Genomic DNA, 14,713 nt, shown 5'->3' with positions numbered 1-14,713 from the left:
GTATTATTAAGTTGTGTGAACGCATTGTTAATTTGTGGCCATAATGTACATATTTTTCCCACATGTCATGTGAGTGGAGATAGAGATATGGAGATAGAGAGCCGTTCTTCTGCTGAATATTTTTGTGGAAACGGTGATACTTTTTTTTCAGGATTTTTTGATGAATAGAAAGTTCACTCTTTGTTAATAGAATTATATATTAGAAATATAACTTTTTGTGACAATATAAAAGTTTTTACTGTCATGTTTGATCAATTAAACGTGTCCTCACTGAATAAAAATGTTACAACTTTTCAAATGTCTTCATAGTTATATATATCTTTTTAATGTTCCTCCTTTTACAGCAGACCACACTGGTCTTTTGGCACACACACTTCCAAATCTACTAACTGCCATGTAATTAGCAATTTAGAGCACTTCTGGTTACCATTTAGGACAGCATGCGTGATATTCTTAATTACAGTTACTGCACCCTTAATAAAATAAATCTGAATATAGATTAATTAGAATCTCAGCGTGAATGTGATTGGACCAAATTGAAATGTCTGAGGTGCTTTCTTGTAATTCTTTTTTAATATTCTTTAATGATCAGCATGTTCTATCAGTACATTAATAGCCGAATGTGCACCAAAAACTAATGATATCAATTTAGCTCAGGATAACAGAAAGACAGGGTGGAGAACCACTCCAAAATGTAATTTCTTCCTGAAGAGTCATGGTCTAGGCCAGAGGTTCTCAGCTCTGGCCCTCGAGGTCCACTCTCCCTAATCAAACAAGCTAATCAAGGTCTTCAGGATTACTAGTTTCATCAGTTGGAGCAAAACTCTGCAGGAAAGTGGGGCTGAATCTGAAATCGCCCGCTATACCCCTAAATAGGGCATTATTTAAGGGGACAGCAATTTGTAGTGGTGTCTGAAACCATATTGGACGTTATCGAGTGCACTCATTCTATCCCACATGGCACCGCAATAACGAGTGTACAGCTGATGTACGCTCAACAATAGATGTCTCCGAATTTGCTAACTCATTTTCAACTGAACTGCATAACGTAGGGAATAGTATACGTTTCTGACATAGCTATACTTTTTGGAGACAAGGAACTTGCTATACTTTTTCTCCAGGAAACAGCTAAACAAATCTCTTTTTTTGGGAAGTCTGACATGAATTCAAATATGACCCCATTTACTTTAATACACATTCTTAGTCTAATTGCATGATTTACACTATATTGGCAAAAGTTTTGGGACGCCTGCCTTTAAATGCGCATGAACTTTAATGATATCCCATTCTGAATCCGTAGGGTTTAATATGGAGTTGGCCCACCCTTTGCAGCTATAACAGCTCGTGGAAGGGTTTCCACAAGGTTTTGGAGTGTGTTTATGGGAAGTTTTGACCATTCCTATAGTGCTTTGTGAGGTCAGGCACTGATGTTGGACGAGAAAGCCTGGCTCACAGTCTCCGCTCTAATTCAACCCAAAGGTGTTCTATCGGGTTGAGGTCAGGACTCTGTGCGGGCCAGTCAAGTTCCTCCACACCAAACTCACTCATCCATGTCTTTATGGACCTTGCTTTGTGCACTGGTGCGCAGTCATGTTGGAACAGGAAGGGGCCATCCCCAAACTGTTCCCACATAGTTGGGTGCATGAAATTGTCCAAAATGTCTTGGTATGCTGAAGCATTAAGAGTTCCTTTCACTGGAACTAAGGGGCCAAGCCCAACCCCTGAAAAACCCCAACCTCACACCATAACCCCCCCCCCCCCTCCACCAAACTTTACACTTGGAACAATGCAGTCAGGCAAGTACCGTTCTCCTGGCAACCACCAAACCCAGACTAATCCATCGGATTGCCAGACAGAGAAGCGTGAGTTGTCACTCCAGAGAACACGTCTGCACTGCTCTAAAGTCCAGTGGCGGTAGGCTTTACACCACTGCATCCGACGCTTTGCATTGCACTTGGTGATGTAAGGCTTGGATGCAGCTGCTCGGCCATGGAAACCCAGTCCATGAAGCTCTCTACGCACTATTCCTGAGCTAATCTGAAGGCCACATGAAGTTTGGAGGTCTGTAGTTATTGACTCTGCAGAAAGTTGGCGACTTCTGCGCAGTGTGCGCCTCAGCATGCGCTGACCCCGCTCTGTAATTTTACTTGGCCTACCACTTCGTGGCTGTTGTTCCCAGTTGCTTCCACTTTGTTATAATACCACTAACAGTTGACCGTGGAATATTTAGTAGAAATTTCACGAATGGACTTTTCACAGGTGGCAACCTATCACGGTACCACGCTTGAATCCACTGAGTTCCTGAGAGCGACCTGTTTTTTCACAAATGTTGGTAGAAGCGTCTGCATGCCTAGGTGCTTGATTTTATACACCTGTGACCATGGTAGTGAATGGAGCACCTGAATTCAATGATTTGGAGGGGTGTCCCAATACTTTTGGCAATATAGTGTATGAGTGTTTTTGCAACCTTTCATCAAAATGTAACAACTTGCTCTGCCTCTAAAATGTCACATTACCAATCCCTTTTACTTTTAGCCTCGCCCCTTCAACCTTCAAGTCTCCATTCTGGAGTGTAACGCCCACTTGTTATTAAACAATCAATTGTGATAGATGAAATGGTCCCGTCCTACTTTTTTCCCCTCTTCAAATATCCAGTTTCACTCCAGAATGCATCAGATTAGGAAAGTACATTTGTTTTATTATACAAAAATACACATCAAAGAGCATCTTTAGATGGAAGTCAAGATACCCTAAATATGATTTATGGTTGGCCTTACTTCCTCCTCCTCTCTCAATCTCTCTCACGCTCTCTCTCCTCTACCTTTACATGATGCCTCATTATGTCTCCCGTAGGGTCATCGTTATTTTTCCTCGTTGTGGGACCCTGTGCTCAGACACAGATAGATTTACCATTCAAGGAAGACAAATGGACCAGACAACCTTGCTGGTTTCAGCTATCCTGTGTAGAGCAGAGCTTCCCTCTGCATTCATTTCCAGTGTGTCCGCAGGCCATTGATTTAAAGGCCATCTGCATTTTTTTTTTTCATCGAGGGTGATGCATCCTGACCCTACACAGGTTCAAATCAAAGCCGAGATGCACCCCAGGGACTAAAGGATGGACCTAGCTTGCACTGAACAACAAAGAACGAGAAGGAAAACAAGACCACAGAGGTGATCAAACAAGTTGACCATAGTGTACGCTGGAAGCAACGGAAATACGCTGCTGCATTTGCACTCTCACAAAACACTGTTGGTGTTTTGATCTACTCACAGCAGCAGTTTAAAGATAAAAGGGCTCCAAAGTGGAGTGCGTCAAAACCAGCCTCGGGAGCATGATGGGAAACATATTCATAGATTGTTGGGTCAGGGTTGATGCTGCCGGTTGCAGGCAAAGGATGTGTGGGCAGGGAAGTTGGATTGTGGGATACAGACTGACACTCTGGGCTTCACAACTCCACTGCATATTTGTTTTTATTCCTTCAACATGGATCATATGTTTATCTTTTGTTCGTGTCAAAGAGTCTGATCTGCTGAGATTAAAGAGTTCATTGCGCTATGAAAAATAGGCTACTGTAGCTTTAAGAACTTCGGAATGTGTATATATGTATATTCTTTTTTTCTCCCAAGTCGGTCCTCATTCGTTCGTTTGTTTCTATCTATCTATCTATCTATCTATCTATCTATCTATCTATCTATCTATCTATCTATCTATCTATCTATCTATCTATCTATCTATCTATCTATCTATCTATCTATCTATCTATCTATCTATCTATCTATCTATCTATCTATCTATCTATCTATCTATCTATCCACACACTCATTCATCCATTCATCCACCCACACACTCATCTATCCATCCATCCATCCATCCACACACCCATCATCCATCCACCCACACCCATCTATCCATTCTTCTATTCATCCACCCACTCGCACACCCATTCATCCATACATACACACACTCATCCATCGATCCACCCAGACCATCTATCCATCCACACACCCATTGATCTATCTAACATCTACCCACACACCCATCCGTTCATCCATCCATTTTTCCATCCAGTCACACACTCATCCATCCATCCATCCACCCACCCACTCACTCCTTCATCCATCCATCCACACACTCATCCATCCATCCACCCACCCACACACCCATCATCCACCCACCCACCCACACCCATCCATCCATTTTTCTATTCATCCACCCATCCACACACCCGTTCATCCATCCGTCCACCCACACCATCTATACATCCACACACCCATCCATACATTATCCACCCACACACCCATCTATCTATCTACCATCTACCCACACACCCATCCGTTCATCCATCCATTTTTTCATCCAGTCACACACTCATCCATCCATCCATCCATCCACCCACACACTCCTTCATCCATCCATCCACACACTCATCCATCCACCCACACCCATCCATCCATCCATTATTCTATTCATTCATCCATCCACACACCCGTTCATCCATCCATCCGTCCATCCATCCACCCACACCATCTATCCATCCACACACCCATCCATACATTATCCACCCACACACCCATCTATCTATCTACCATCTACCCACACACCCATCCATCCATCCATTCCCCCAACCAACCCACCCACACACTCATTCATCCATCCACCCACCCACACACCCATCATCCATCCACACCCACCTATCCATCCATCCATCCATCCATTCTTCTATTCATCCACCCATCCACACACCCGTTCATCCATCCATCCACACGCCCGTTCATCCATCCATCCACCCACACCATCTATCCACCCACCCACACACCCATCCATCATCCAAACACTCATCCATCCATCCACCCACATCCATCTATGCATCCATCCACCCACACACCCATCCATCCAACATCCATCATCCACCCACATGCCCATCCATCCATTCATCCATCCACACACACATCTATGCATCCACCCACACACCCATCCATCCATCATCCATCATCCACCCACATGCCCATCCACCCACACTCATCTATCCATCCACCCATCCATCCATCCATCCATACCTACCTACCTACTTACTACCTGATACCTACCTTTTGAACACAAATGTTTAAAAAAACTAAAAGTTTAGTACTTAAAGTACTAAGCCCAAGGCTGCTGGGTGTTCCTTTTTTTCTCGCAACATCCTTGTCTAATGTATGCATATTTAAATATGTATGCCAGCTATACTAATTTTAGCTAGCATATATTTTCCTCCTGCCAGGAAGACATGTGGCTACCTCACACGAGGAGGAAAAAAACGAAAAAGATGATCTAGAGCACCATCAAGGGAGAGAAACATCGGTGATTGGACTGTGGTGCTCATGATGGCAATGATGAGTCTAAGCATTAACAGGAGGTAAAATATGGAGTCACTTTTTTAGCATCAAAGGCTGTTTCTTAGTGCACGCTGCACGAATATGTGAAGTGAAGCCTTGAGTTGATCAAACAAATGCAGCAGACAGGCTCACAAGATATATGACAGACTCGAGCTGCTTTGTTTATATGCATGCTTATGGTATCAATTGGCTTAGAGGATCTGGAGTGTTATTGGAAGAAAGCATGAAATCGAAATCACTGACTAAAGTCAGGTCCATTTTGGAGCTCTTAACTATTTGGCCAGGAAAAGATTGTTTGATTGACATTGAGTTTAAATCTGAAGTATTATCTCATATCTCATTGTAGCTGCTGGTAACTTGGAAAAAAAGTATTTTATATCCAGGCAGACTGGTAAAAGCGAGTTCACTCTGACTCCTGGAAGTGGCATTTTGCCTTCCAATCAGATTAAAGCTTGCCGGTTTGAGAAAGTAGCTGATCTTTTTAAGTTTTGCATGCATTAGACGGTCAAGGTATGGATTGTAGGTTGTCATCTGTAGGCTGGACATCTGAGGCTGATATTTACCAATTGAACAATCTTGTGTTTATTAAAATGAGGATCTTCTCTCTGAAGAATTGCCGATATATGCAGTGCTCATGGGAGATTCAGCCTTGCAGTGCTTATGTGTGCATTTGTGTATCATCCGTCTCTTTTCTCCATATTATTAGTCTCATTCTCTCTCTGTATTACATAAGACTTCCTGAAAAGCATGTACTGTAGCTCATGTAACACCCCCTCATTTTCTTGGGACAGGAGGAAAGTAGCATTAGTGCAGATGAGTACATATTGCAGTACTTATTTTCCTTTAGGTTTGTTTGCATATTAATAGCCATAGTAGTTGTTTGTGCGTGTGTGTGTTTGTTTGGGGCCAGACGCTCAATTGCCTGTTATTCATATTGATCGAAGAATCTTAAATATAATAATCATATCGATCATAGTATGCAGTCAATTTGAGTTGGCTTGAATATGCACTGCTGCTGGGTTTAACAACAATAATTCATTTCTAGCGGTTACATTTGATGAAAATTATAGTTTCTGGTGGTGTAAACTACCAGCTTGAATAAAAGCCATAGTTCACCTAAATTACTTGAAAGCGCCAAAAAGGGGAAATAAATATTTAAAGAGGGGGGGGAAACAAAAGCTGAGGAAAATTCTGCATTTGTAAACAGGTCCAACATGTTAGATATTGACACACTGCAAACTCTAACGCTTAACACAATTAATTGGTTTGAGTAAAGCCAGCTCAAATTAAACAAATTAGTGATGAGTATTTAGAACTTTCTTTTTCTTTTGAGTTCTCAAAAATGACCCGTTTTAAGTCATCTGAATTGTTTCACTGTTTTGAGTTTTATGAACTTGTTTCTTTTAATATAGACTAACTTACATTTAACCTAGGCTGGGCTTGGATTTCTGTTTCCCAGCATGCTTTGCCATGACACTCAAAAGGGACAGAAAATGGCTAAATTAAGGGCTCTATCATACACCGGCCGCAATAGAGACAGAGCGACACGCGTCATAATCTGAAGACCACGCCCACTGGGGGAAAAAAAATCGAACGCTCTCCATTGACTTTGCATTGCGTGAAGCGGCCTCCTTGTCATTTCGGACTTATAACAAAAACAGAACAATGTCTAAAAGCAGATATGTGACAAAATGTACAGCAAACAAGCTAAACAAAACCCACAACCAAAAACCCAGAAGTTTTTATAAGCTGTTGACCCAAAAAATGAGCGTTTAAGGACAAAAAAGTGGATACAGGCGATTGAGACAGAGCGCGACATGTTATATTACAATGAGAACTACGTAATCAGAGACAGGAAATATAATATATAAAACTGACATTTGGATATTTGACTTAACATTGACAAAATGTTTACTGCACACAAACGCATACTGAGTGTCAGGATCCCAAAATTTACGCATTCTTCCTGCTGAAGCGTCACGTTTTACTGCCTTTATCCACTTTATTCTCCTAAAATTCTCGTTTTTTTGGGTCGACAACTTATAAAAACTTATGTCTGTGTTTTTTAGCTTGTTTGCTGTACACTTTGTCACATATCAGCTTTTAGACATTGTTCTGTTTTTTGTTATATGTCCGAAATGACAAGAATGCAGCCTCACGCAATGCAAAGTCAATGGAGAGCGTTAGATTGTTTCCCCCCCCCCCCCCCCGTTGTGGGCGTGGCCTACATACGCTCTGTCTCTATGCGAAGCAAGTGTTTTTTGCTAATTTCAGTTCGACGCAATTATCATTTTCACATCCAGCGCCGCGTTGTTTAAATAGCAAATGCACTCGCGCCCATTTGTGCGCCCATGGGCGGGCTGGTCTAAAAACGAGGTGTGCTCAGGTGCATTGTTGGCGGGTTGATATTTTAAGGCTACAAAAACGACACTATTTTTTGTGTTATTTAAAGGGCGCGTTAGTAACATATGCCTATAAGCAGTGCACAATGCGCGTACACTCTACTTATTACACACACGGGGCAGCAGCTTTTATATATTTTTAAATATGAAAAATAAAGGGATTTTTCTCAGAAGCGTTCAGTCTTTCCGCTGGCAAATTCCGCCATGTAAATAGCAAACCCGCCATGGTGCGAGCGCAACTGGCTTTTAAAGGGAATGGGAAATGAGACTCTGATTGGTTTATTACACGTTACACCCAAAACACACCCATGACTCATTAAGAGACTAGGTACAACCCTTTTGGACCATGCGCCTGGCACGCCGACCGGTTTTTCTGTCGTTAAACTAGCAAAAGTGGATTCGGACACCTGCGCTTCAGACACCATGCGCTCAGATGTTACCATCATGATTGCCTCAACTTTAAAGCTCCATTTTTAAATTTGCTCGCAGTAATGTTTCAGAATTGAAGGTGACCAGAAACTAACAACATAAATGTTTCAGCTCTTGTGCATATTTCAAATCTGAAGGAAACAAATTGTAACGTTATAGTGCTTTTATCATACGTGTATGATGCTTTTCATGGACTGTAAAATGTATAATTTTGTTCATGTATCTAATATAGCTAGTATTTAATGCAATTACATCAGAATTAACTAATTGAATTACATACAAATTAAGAGTAAACCCTTACTTTACTTTTTCAAGGGAAAAGTAATTAAATTACAGTAATTTGATAACGTAGTGATTAATTACACCCAACACTGCAGTTAATCATGTATTACTGTCTTTGGAAGGCTTTTAATTTTATGTCATTTCATATTTACATGCAAAGCAGGGATTCCCCGACTGTTTTTTTTTTTTTTTCATAAACTGATAAACCATATCATAAAGGAAAATCTTGAGGGAACCATCTGCGAATTAGTCTTCCAGGTTTTGACATCATCCCTGCACACTCTATTTGGTAACTATTAATAGAATGATAATTTTTGAGTGAACTGTCCTTTTAATTTGCAGTAGCAAAGCCGCTTTTCATTGGGTTTTCCACGTTTTTTTAAGTTTTGTAAGTTTGAGTTAACCATCAGCTCAGCAAAATATCTCTTTGCAAACTATACAGAAACACACACACACACACACACACACACACACACACACACACACACACACACACACACACTATCTATTTACCAAAACCACTTAGACATGAGAAAGATGAGGATCAAACAAAAATGCTTCTGCTTGTTTAGCAACTGTGCCGTCTGAGTCATCTCCTCTGTTCAGGAAACTGTAAAATATTTTTAGCAGGTCATTGTGAACGAGACCAAGTGAGGATATCTGATGTTTATATAAAGCACATCTATTATTCTGAACCGTGTGAAGTTAGTCAGTAGAAAACATGTACACGATGCCACTGAAGAACCATTTTAATAATCTGAAGAATAATATAAATCTTTTGTGTGTTGGAAAGGTTCCATTGATGCTAAAGGTTCTTCACGGAAATCATCAATGCCAATAAAGTACTTTATTTTAGGCTTTGTCTTCCTGCAGGTCCCGTTTTAAACATTTGGAGCCTGAAAAACCGACAGCATCCAAGTGGTTTGTAATTGTAACGTGGCTGTTCTTCTCTTTTGTGTGTGCAGGGCGAAGTCAGCTAGAGAAACCGAGCGTGAAGATGTCCAGAAACTGCTGGCACTGTGGAAGACTTGGCAGGTGAGTGTACAGATCATCTGATTTGAGATCAGGCACTGAGCCTTGTCTGAAGATGGGATCTTGTGTGACATACACAAGCCGATGTAGGAACTGCTAGGACTGTCTCATTGGAGAGGAAGTTGGATGAGATCAAACAGGACTGTTTTACAATTAATGTCTATTTTCTGAATATTCCCAGACAAACTATAACATTTTTTATTAATCCATCAGCTAATCATAAACCTCTGGATTCACAGAAAAGACTTAAAGGGATAGTTCACCCAAAAATGAAAATTACCTCATGATTTACTCCCCCTCAAACCATCCTAGGTGTATATGACTTTCTTCTTTCAGTTATTAAAAAAATGTCCCGGCTCTTCCAAGCTTTATAAGCCATTGTTTTGTCTCAAGATGCACACCAGTAATGTTTCCACTAGGCATGTTTATAAAAGCTACTTAAATGTCCTAATTGAAGACCTAATCCTGGCTTAATATAAACCCTGTCTGTGAACCCAGGCCTATATGTTATATTGTAGTGTAACAGGCCTTGCAAAAGCACATTTTGATTTAAGACAAACTTTTTCATACGCGATTCAATCTGATTTTTGTATTACCCATCGTGTGCTGAAATCACCAAATTAGACCTCTGTAGTTTGCGAAGCTACGCCGTTTTCACCAGCATCATTTCAGAACGTAATCAACAGTGAAATTGCTCGTATCATGTGGAATTGTTTTTGTGAAATATTTATGCAGATTTTCAGATGCAATAGATTGTAGGGCTTGCAGAACAGAGCAAATCAACAACACATGAAAAAAAAAAAAAAAGTTTGGTGAGAGGGTAAAATATGTTTGAATACTTGAATACTCAACCAAACAATAGCAATGATTTTCTTTGAAATAAAATATTATATTTTCTTAAAAACATTTTTGATGATAATGTACACTACCGGTCAACAGTTTGGGGTCAGTAAGATTTTTTTTTAAAGAAATTAATACTTTTATTTAGCAAGGATACATTAAACTGAGGAAAAGTGAAAGTAAAGACATGTATAATGTAACAAAATATTTCTATTTTAAGTAAATGCTGTTCTTTTGAACTTAAAGAATCCTGCAAAAAGAAATGTCAGGGTTTCCACAAAAATATTAAGCCTATAGTTTTTTAACAACCCCTATAGCCTTAAGTTTTCAACATTGACAATAATAAGAAATTATAAGAATGATTTCTGAAGGATCAAGTGACACTGAAAACTGTAGTAATGATGAGTAATGATGCTGAAAATTCAGCTTTGATCACAGAAATAAATTGCATCTTAAAATATATTAAAACATAAATCAGATGTTGTAAATTGTAAGAATATTTCACAATTTTGCTGTTTGTACTGTATTTTTGCTCAAATAAATGCAGCCTTGAGCATAAAAGTCTTAAAAATATATATTTTTTAATCTTATTGACCCCAGGGTGTGTGTGTGTGTGTGTTTGTGTGTGTGTGTGTGTGTGTGTGTGTGTATGTGTGTGTGTGTGTGTGCGTGTGTGCGTGTGTGTGTGTGTGTGTGTGTGTGTGTGTGTGTGTGTGTGTGTGTGTGTGTGTGTGTGTGTGTGTGTGTGTGTGTGTGTGTGTGTGTGTGTGTGTGTGTGTGTGTGTGTGTGTGTGTGTTTGCACCCCTGCAGAAGTCCAGTTTCTCAGGAACATTAATGTAAAAAAAAATAGGATTTACCAGCTTAACAATATTTTAACATCCAAAATAATCTGTTGTCATTAAAAGTGAAAAAGGGAACAAAAAAAGTTTACCAAAAGTAAATACAATAAATCAATTCAGAATGGAAAAAAAATAATAATTCTAATAACCTTTTTGGAGATACACTCTCAGAAAAAACCTTGGGAAACAAAACGTATAACTGTACCTTTAAAGGTACACAATTGGTTCTTAGTGTACAGTTATACCATTTTTTTCCTCTACTTAGAGCAGGGGTAGGCAAGTTCGGTCCTAGAGAGCCGCTGTCCTGCAGAATTTGGCTCCAACCCTAAATAAACATCTATAGAAGCTCCTATTGAGAATTAACAGAGATTTAGATGTTGATATTTGATATATGGAAATGTTTGGTCGCCATTATGGTGATCAGTGTTTTCTTTAGTTGGCCAGTTGGCCAGTTTGACTCTTGACTTTTTATGTGAGTTTGTGGTTTTTGTTACAGTTTTAACAAAACACATCATCTGTTCAAATCAAAAGAAGCCATAATTGTTGTGAAGAAAAATGTTTGGCTAAACTCATCACTGAGAGCTGGGAGCCATGGGAGCCATGAGTTGTATACTGTGGTGGCTTAGTAGGATTGGAGCTAAACTCTGCAGGACATCAGCTCTCTAGGACCGAACTTGCCTACCCCTGACTTAGAGGTACAACAAATGTACCCTTAAGGGTACCACCCCAGTGACGACCACTTGTACCTTAAAAGGTAAAATTTTGTACTCTTTTTTTTTTTTTTTTTTTAGAGTGTAGGTGGACGTACATTTGTGTAATCAAACCTGCATTACCAATCCACACTTGCAGATTGCTTTTTCTATATCATTCATTCAATGCACTTCCTATTATTCACACTATATATATATATTATTTTTTTTTTTTTTTAGATGGGGGAGCTGTGGGTGAGTTATGGGTCTGTCCTGAATGTACCCCGGCTGTGCTGTTCCCCTGAGAGGGGAGCCTGGGTCAGCTGATTAAAAAGATAATGAGTTGAAGTGATAGATTTATGTTTTTTTCTGCAATATGTGGCCTTTTGCCGTCTCCCGTAGGAGGCGGGAACTGTATAAATAACAGATGGTGACATTGGAAAGCAACTGCTCCCTCGCCTTAGTTGTCTCAGCCTTTTCTGTTGCTTTGTTTAATTAAACACCACAGTGATTAGGCCCATAACATCCGAAGCATCAAACACGACACTGCCTCCTTCAGAAAGGCTGTCCTGACTCATGCATATTGACATTTGATCAGGACCATTTTAATGTTTGAATCTGCTCGTTTGTACATGTGACAGAAGCTTACATAACATACATTAGGTTCGTTTTGACAGATTGTATGAATGATAAATGTTGGTCCAAGGTACAAAGTGGTTTAAATATGACAGGATATGAAAATTGACCCTATTTAATTTCTTAAAGGTCCCGTTCTTCGTGTTTTTTTGAAGCTTTGATTGTGTTTACAGTGTGCAATATAACATGTGTTCATGTTTCGCGTGTAAAAAAACACAGTATTTTTCACACTATTTACTTATCTGTATACCGCTGTTTCCACTGTCCTAAAAACGGCTGGTGATTTCCTTGTTCTATAAAGTCCCTCCTTCAGAAACACGTAACGAGTTCTGATTGTGCAAGCGGTTCCTGTGCTGTGATTCGACCACAGCTTAGCGCACGTGAAAGCGGTTCCTGTGTTGTAATTTGACAGCAGCTTAGCGCACGTTGGAAAGGTCACGCCTCTTAACGGAGAGATGTATGCGTTCAATAATCTCTACAGCGTCCCTGGGAAAGCCAAACAAAGGTGATTTGACTCCTGGATGAAAATAACAGCGTCTCGATGACATGGCGATAAACACACTCAACGCAACAGTTCCTTTTCTCCACGCGACCGTCCGCTTCTCCACGTGGGACAGCAACAAGACCGCGCCCCCTTTTTCGCGTTTCTTTGTGGGCGGAGGTTAGTCTGTTCTACTGCTCTACTGACGTAATTAAAGAAGGAAGTACCAGGATGTAGTCCAAGCCAGCCGTTCGCTGTAGGCTTTGAAAGGGAACTTCTGTTAAATAAAATATCTCGCTTGGCATTGAACTTTGAGCTTTATAATTTTACAGGTATTATTTATGCTCTAACAGCAACATTACACACTAACTAAAGTTTGAACAATGGAATCGCGAAGAAGGGGACCTTTAAAGGGATATACACTGTAGGATTTCCTTTGAAATTATTTTCAATAAGAAATCGCTAGAAAATGTGACAAAAAATGACAAAGAAACAGCAAGTAACATTTTGAATGAAAGTGAAATTTGGAAGTAGAAAGACTGAAGACAATTTATAAATTTGATACATATTTTTTTTACAGTGTATGCCCCTTTTTGTGTGATTTTGTGTTGCTTAACTTTTATGGTATGGGCTACCATTGTATTTGTTTTGCAAATAGTTAAAAAGAAAAAAGAAAATTAAATTTGGTGTAGGATTTACTTTGAAAAATTTACACTCTAAATAAAAATAAAAAAACACTAAATTTCATAAATAATTACAAAGAAATTGCAAGTAATATGAATTAAACGTGAAATTACAACTTCGAGATAACTTTTTTATGGTGTTTTTGTGTTGTTTTAAGGTTATAGAAGGGTTATTATTATTATTAACTGTTAAAAACATAATGTTAAAAGTATTAAAAAACTATTTCTGTTCATTGAAATGAAGATAAAATAAATTATAAATAGTGTGTAAAAAAAAATGTAAATGTTGCCTTGGCAATAAACTAAAATAAGTTTAAATTTATTAACTGGAAATAAATAAAAACTAAAGCTGAAATACAAATAAATTAAACCTAAATAGCAATAATAATAATAATAATAATAATAATAATAATAATAATAATAATAATTAAAAATGAATAAATTGACAAAAGGACATAAAAATACCAAAATTGTTAATTATTTATTAAACTAAAATAATTAATTATTAAACTAAAATTAACATAAAGCTATAATAAAAACTAAAATAACACTGGCAGCCTTCGTCCTTATTCTCTTTCATTGTATGGAAAAGCAACATCCGCAAAACATCATCTTTGTGTTCGACTGAAAAAAAGAAAGTCAGAGAGGTTGTGAAAGGCATGAGAAGTACATGATAACAGAATTTTCATTTTTGGGTCGCTATCCCTTTAATAAATGATGTTATAAAGAAAAAAAAAATTTTGTCATCGGGACAATATGTAGGGCAAAGTACAAAGCTGTCAGTAAATAAGACCTACTCGCCTGTAGGGAGTACAGATGCCTGTTGAGGACACACTGATGTGCTGTTTTCAGTCGTGATGCTCAGCGGTAGCAGATTGTGTAGAAGCCGTTCAAAGACATCTGCTGAGTGGAGACTGATTTCAGATCAGAGGAGAAAGCAACCCTGGATGCTGGGTTTAGCGCGGGGAGCACAGTGTGTTCCTGCACCTGCAGCTAAATTATCTGTTATTAATTCAACAAATGTAG

General features: G+C 39.1%; 1 protein-coding gene across 1 annotated transcript in view; it reads left to right on the top strand.

Moving 5' to 3' along the window:
* lrrc4ca (leucine rich repeat containing 4C-a) overlaps positions 1–14,713 on the top strand; it is a 112,084-nt gene that overhangs the window by 69,118 nt on the left and 28,253 nt on the right. Inside the window, exon 2 of the mRNA XM_079809935.1 lies at positions 9,452–9,521. The gene's annotated coding sequence lies outside the window, so the exon portion shown is untranslated. The remainder of the gene's footprint in view (positions 1–9,451; positions 9,522–14,713) is intronic.

The sequence above is a fragment of the Gobio gobio genome, assembly GCF_949357685.1.
Source record: "Gobio gobio genome assembly, chromosome: 25".
NCBI classification, from domain to species: domain Eukaryota; kingdom Metazoa; phylum Chordata; class Actinopteri; order Cypriniformes; family Gobionidae; genus Gobio; species Gobio gobio.
Note: the sequence above shows the minus strand (reverse complement) of the source record. Positions and strands in the feature narration are given on the sequence as shown.